General features: G+C 50.5%; 1 protein-coding gene across 2 annotated transcripts in view; it reads right to left on the bottom strand.

Annotated features, from left to right (window-relative positions):
* LOC108513950 (uncharacterized) overlaps positions 1-6723 on the bottom strand; it is a 19878-nt gene that overhangs the window by 10921 nt on the left and 2234 nt on the right. For both annotated transcript variants that reach the window (XM_017849930.1, XM_017849932.1), the window contains exon 2: positions 4037-4149. The gene's annotated coding sequence lies outside the window, so the exon portion shown is untranslated. The remainder of the gene's footprint in view (positions 1-4036; positions 4150-6723) is intronic.

Genomic DNA, 6723 nt, shown 5'->3' with positions numbered 1-6723 from the left:
AAAAAAAAAAAAAAAAAAAAACACAGATGTGCAAGACTGTAGACTGTACACCAAAAACTACAAAACATTGCTGATTGAAATTAAAGAACACCTAAATAAATGGGGGACACACAGTCATGAATCAGAGCATTCCATATTGTTAAGTTGCCACTTCTCTCCAAATTGACCTATAGATTCAATGTAGTCCCAATCAAAATCAAAATCCCGACAGACTTTTTTTTTTTTTTTTTGGTAGCTGATTCTAAAATTCATATGGAGATGCAAAGGAGTTATAAATATTTCATAAAATTTTGGAAAAGAAGAACAAAGTTTGAGGACTTACACTTCTTTTCTTTAAGACTATAAAATGTGGCCAGGTGCAGTGGCTCATGCCTGTAATTCCAACACTTTGGGAAGATGGAGGGGGAGCCAATCACTTGAGGTCAGGAGTTCAAGACCAGTCTGGTCAACATGGTGAAACCCTGTCTCTGCTAAAAATACAAAAATTAGCTAGGCATGATGGTGCACGCCTGTAGTCCCAGCTACTCAGGAGGCTGAAACAGGAGAATCACTTGAACCCAGGAAGCGAAGGTTGCAGTAAGCCGAGTTCGTGCCATTGCACTCCAGCCTGGGAGACGGATGGAGATTCCATCTCAAAAATAAATAAATAAACAAACAAATAAATAAATAAAAATAAATTATGTATTTTATTAAAATAGTACATGTACTTCCAAAATATATACAACTATTATTTTAAAAGACATAAAGCTACGTTATTCAAGACCATGTGGTCCTGGTGTCAAGATTTAAAGAAACATAGGTTAATTGTACAGAATAGAACATCTAGAAATACATCCACATGTATCTGGTCACTTGATTTTCGACAAAGGTGGAAGGTGACACAGCGAGAAAGGACAGCTTTGCAACAAAAGCTGCCGGGACGATAAAGTCTCCAAGTGCCAAAAAGAGAACTTTGACTCCTGCCCTGCACGTACAAAACTGATTGAAAATGGACCATAGACATCAATGTAAAATCTAAAACTATTGAAGAAAACATAGGAGAAAATCTTTGTAATCTTGGATTAAACAAAGATTTCTTAGACCAAAAGCATAATCCATAAAAGAAAGTATTAATAGCTGGGTGCAGTGGCTCTTGCCTATAATTCCAGCACTTTGGGAGGCCAAGGTGGGAAGACTGTCTGAACTTAGGTGTTTGAGACCAGCCTGGCCAATGTGGCGAAACCCCATCTCTACTAAAAATGCAAAAATTAGGCTGGGCACGGTGGCTCACACCTGTAATCCCAGTGCTTTGGGAGGCCAAGGCGGGCAGATCATGAGGTCAGGAGTTCAAGACCAGCCTGGCCAACACGGTGAAACCCCGTCTCTACTAAAAATACAAAAAGTTAGCCAGGCGTGGTGGCAGGTGCCTATAATCTAAGCTACTCTGGAGGCTGAGGCAGGAGAATCACTTAAACCTGGGAGGCGGAGGTTGCAGTGAGTCGAGACCACACCACTGCACTCTGGCCTGGGCAACAGAGCAAGACTTTGTCTCAAAAAAAAAGAAAAAAAAAATTGCAGGCTTGGTAGCTTGTGCTTATAGTCCCAGCTACTCCAGAGGCTGAGGCAGGAGAATGGCTTAAGCTCGGAAAGTTGAGGCTACAGTGAGTTACGATCATACCACTGCACTCCAGCCAGGACAACACAGCAAGACCCTGTCTCTTAAAATAAAATTTAAAATTGTTCACTTTACATATTATATGTCAATTATACCTAAACAAAGCTGTTTTTTTTTTTAAAAAAAGAGTTTGAGCAACATCACCTCCCCTACTCCTACTCTTAAGACTTAGGCTGGGCGCAGTGGCTCACGCCTGTAATCCCAGCACTTTGTGAGGCCGAGGAGGGTGGATCCCCTGAGGTCAGGAGTTCGAGACCAGCCTGGCCAACATAGTGAAACCCTGTCTCTACTAAAAGTACAAAAATTAGCCAGGCGTGGTGGCAGGCGCCTGTAATCCCAGCTACTCAGGAGACTGAGTTAGGAGAATTGCTTGAACCAAGGAGGCAGAGGTTGCAGTGAGCTGAGATGCGCCACTGAACTCCACCGTATTCCAACCCAGGTGACAGAGCAAGACTCCCTCTCAAAAAAAAAAAAAGGGCAAACTTTTTTTTTTTTTAGATGGAGTCTCGCTCTGTCGCCGGGCTGGAATACAGTGGCACATTCTTGGCTCACTGCAAGCTCTGCCTCCCAGATTCACGCCATTCTCCTGCCTCAGGCTGCTGGGACTACAGGCACCCGCCACCATGCCTGGCTAATTTTTTTTGTATTTTTAGTAGAGACGGGGTTTCACCGTGTTAGCCAGGATGATCTCGATCTCCTGACCTCGTGATCCGCCCACCTCGGCCTCCCAAAGTGCTGGGATTACAGGCGTGAGCCACCGTGCTTGGCCCAAAGGGCAAACTCTTAAAGCAGAGTGCTGGCTGCCAGGGGCTGGAGAGAGAGGAGAAAGGGGAACTATCGTTTAATGCATGTAGTTTCAGATTTATAGGATGAAAAAGTTCTGCAGCTCCAGGAGGGTGACTGCCTGCCAAGGAGGCAGGCGGCCAGCCACGGTTCTGACTCCAGGAGCCACATGTCCCTATGCTTTTTTTTTTGAGATGGAGTCTCGCTGTTGCCCAGGCTGGAGTGCAGTGGCACGATCTCGGCTCACCGCAACCTCCGCCTCCCGGGTTCCAGCAATTCTCCTGCTTCAGCCTCCTGAGTAGCTGAGATTACAGGAGCCTGCCACCACCCTGGCTAATTTTTGAATTTTTAGTACAGATGGGGTTTCACCATGTTGGCCAGGCTGGTCTCGAACTCCTGACTTCAGGTGATCCACCCCCCTCGGCCTTTCAAAGTGCTGGGATTACAGGTGTGAGCCACTGCACCCGACCACACCTATGCTTTTCATGATGGGTCCAATGACAGTGATTGTGGTTAACACCGATCAAGCCTTAGGCACTGGCTGCCCACCTTGGTCAGGCTGCAACCAGGAAGGAGGCAGCCCACCCTCCAAGGGACACGTGATCCACATGAGCATCTCGGCCAGGGGCCTTTCTTCCACCCACCTCATCCATCTACCTCATTTATACCAAGTGGGCACTGGACAGATGCCGTCCACGGCGCTGCACAGCCCCCAGTACGTCCAGCAAGATGGCCTGTGGGGTGGGGGACCTCACCCGTTGGATTATTTTTTTTTTTATTTTTTTTTTTGAGACGGAGTCTTGCTCTGTCGCCTGGGCTGGAGTGCAGTGGCCGGATCTCAGCTCACTGCAAGCTCCACCTCCCGGGTTTATGCCATTCTCCTGCCTCAGCCTCCGGAGTAGCTGGGACTACAGGCGCCCGCCACCTCGCCCGGCTATTTTTTTGTATTTTTAGTAGAGATGAGGTTTCACCGTGTTAGCCAGGATGGTCTCGATCTCCTGACCTCGTGATCCGCCCATCTCGGCCTCCCAAAGTCCGTTGGATTATTTTGTCCCCTCAAAGTCTCAGCTAAAATTGGGGCAGCAAATAAAAGCTTTCTTGGGGGGAGGAGCGGGGATTGGGTCTCACTGTGTGACCCAGGCTGGAGTGCAGTGGTGCAGGCACAGCTCACTGCAGCCTTGAACTCCTAGGCTCAAGCAATCCTCCTGACTCAGCCTCCAGAGGAGCTGGGATTACAGGCATGCCCCACCACGCTGGGCTAATTTTCTCTATTTTTTGTAGAGATGGGGGTCTTACTATGTGGCCCAGGCTGGTTTCCACTCCTGGGCTCAAGTAATCCTCCTGCCTCGGCCTCCCAAAGTGGTGGGATTACAGGCATGAGCTGCGGCGCCCAGTCAAGAAAACCATTTTATCATCCCGTTACCAGCTCAATAACAGCTAACATCTGTTATTGACCTACTGGAGGTTCTGTGCCGAGGGCCTTGCCTGATGACCCCACGGAACCCTCCTCCCTGTGACCAGAGCGTAACCCTGTCTTGCAGATGAGGAAACTGAGGCTCAGCGGTGCCGCCAAATCCCTTGGATTTGCTAAGCACTTACTCTGGGCTGGGCACTTGTCCAGATGCTCAGGACCATCGGCTTCACGTGCCTCCGCAGTCTTGTGAGGTGAGGAACCACGTCCATCCCCAGTCTGTGTCCCAGGAAACCGAGACCTGAGAGGAGGGGGACTTGCTCAAGGTCACAGCCATAGAGGGACCCCTCGCCCAGGAGGGCTCACATGACCCTCTCCAGCCTCCAGGCCCAACTGCAAGGGGAAGCACCGTCCTGGGGAGACCAGAGACCCAGGCCCCCCTCACAGGCGAGGGGCTGGCACGCGGCCTCTGGCGGAACTTCTGGCCTTCACCGTCTCCGCCTGGTCACTCGTCAATGGCCGGCTGCCTTCTGGAAAGCTACCGTTGTAAGACAGTGACCTCGGGTGGAGTGAGGCATCCACAGGGGCTCAGTCCCAGAGATGGAGGCTGGAGCCCTGAGCAGAGACGCCAGCTGTGCTCAGGTCCTCCGTGGCCCCCAGGGCTGCAGAACTGGGCAAGCCGATTCCCTTGTCACTCCTAAAAGAACATTTGAAGCCCCCAGCAGGCCGGTGTGGGCCTCCCAGCTCCTCAGCTACTCTGGGCTCCTCAGCTGCTCCTTCCCCAGAGGCTGTTGGACCTGCCTTCCGGCCTCCAGCACATGGAGGTGATGGAGCACAGTTAGGAGGCGCTTCTGTGAACCAGGAGGCGGCCCTCACCACGCAGAAGCTGTGGGCGCCTTCATCTTGGACTTTTAGCCTCCAGAACTGTGAAGGATTGGTTTCTGTGGTTGATGAGGCATCCGGTCTATGGTTACTTTATTCTAGAGCCAAACTGGGCTAAGGCGATTGTCCGTACCTGTGAATATACTAAAACCGTAGAATCGTACACTTTCTATTTGCGTTTATTTTGTGAGACAGGGACTCACTGTCGCCCAGCTGGAGTGCGGTGGCACGATCATGGCTCACGACTATGAGCATGTGCCACTGTGCCCGGATAATTTTTTGTTGTTGTTGTTTGCTTTTTGAGACGGAGTCTCACTCTGTCGCCCAGTCTGGAGCACAGTGGCACAATCTCGGCTCACTGCAACCTCTGCCTCCAGGGTTCAAGCAATTCTCTGACTCAACCTCCCAAGTAGCTGGAATTACAGGCGCCTGCCATCACGCTCGGCTAATTTTTGTATTTTTATTAGAGACAGAGTTTCTCATCTTGGCCAGGCTGGTCTTGAGCTCCTGACCTTGTGATCCACCTGCCTCAGGCTCTCAGAGTGCTGGAGTTACTACAGGGATGAGCCACTGAGTCTGCCCTATGCCTGGCTAATTTTTAAGTTTTTTTGTAGAGATGGGGTCTCACTATGTTGCCCAGGCTGGTCTCAAACTCCTGAGCCTGAGATCCTCCCAATTCAGCCTCCCAAAGTGCTGGGATTACAGGCAGGAGCCACTGCACTAGCCAGAACCATACACTTTTTTTTTTTTTTTTAGATGGAGTCTTTGTCGCCCAGGCTGGAGTGCAGTGGTTCAATCTCACCACAACCTCTGCCTCCCGGGTTCAAGTGATTCTCCTGCCTCAGCCTCTTGAGTAGCTGGGATTACAGGCGTGCGCCACCAGGCCCAGCTAATTTTTGTATTTTTTTCAGTAGAGACAGGGTTTCACCATGTTGGCCAGGCTGATCTTGAACTCCTGACCTCAGGTGATCTGCCCACCTTGGCCTTCCAAAGTGCCGGGATTACAGGTAGGAGCCACCACATCCAGCCAGAACTGTACCATTTAAATGGGTGAGTTGTGTGGTATGTGAATTGTATCCCAATAAAGCTGGGGTAAAGTATTTAAATACATTTGTGTGACTGACCACCACTCAGTCTGCATTTGTCATGGATGCTGAGCATCCCACATCACTAAGCCAGGCCCCTGTGGTCTAGATGTTGCAGAAGACCTGAGCCGTATTTAGTGAGAAGAGTCCCTGGTGGCTGAGCTAAGCCCTGGGGCTCAGTGGGATTATTCTGGGGGCCCCATTTGCATGTTTAACACGGAGCACAACTGCTACACCTTTGCTGGGCCCCGGACAGTGGAGGACAGGATAAGTTCGCATGTCTCTGGCCTGACGATTAGGAAGCTCAGGCATGTGAGGTTGAGCGACAAGCCCGATCTCACTCAGCAAGACAAGTGGCAGCCAGGAATAGTGCAGGGCTCCCAGCTGCATCTGGCCCGCCGTAAACACCCAGCCGCGCCACCCTTCTTCTGTCTGATTAAAAAGGGAACATGAAATTAAGAACCAGGGCTCAGGCTGATGCAGGAAATAATCCTGTCTCTGCATTCCAAGTCGCGCCGTCTGGGCCCAAAGGGAACTGGGCTGACCTTCGCCAATTCCCATGTTGATTTCGGGTTCACCTCCTTGGACACAGGCACACAGATGGAGTTCATTCGCTCCAGTGTGTTGGCTTGCATTTAACAGTTGCCATCGGTTGGGTGTGGTGGCTCACGCCTGTAATCTCAGCACTTTGGAAGGCCGAGGCAGGCAGATCACCTGAGGTCAGGAGTTCAAGACCAGCCTGGCCAACATGGTGAAACCCCATCTCTACTAAAATACAAAATTAGCCGGGCGTGGTGGGGGGGGGCACCTGTAATCCCAGCTACTCGGGAGGCTGAGACAGAATTGCTTGAACCTGGGAGGCAGAGGTTGCAGTGAGCCAACATTGTACCATTCCACTCCAGCCTGGG

Source organism: Rhinopithecus bieti, unplaced genomic scaffold (assembly GCF_001698545.2).
Source record: "Rhinopithecus bieti isolate Rb0 unplaced genomic scaffold, ASM169854v2 scaffold_31823, whole genome shotgun sequence".
Classification (NCBI taxonomy): Eukaryota; Metazoa; Chordata; class Mammalia; order Primates; family Cercopithecidae; genus Rhinopithecus; species Rhinopithecus bieti.
The sequence above is the reverse complement of the archived record's forward strand: the minus strand, read 5'-3'. Positions and strand labels throughout refer to the sequence as shown.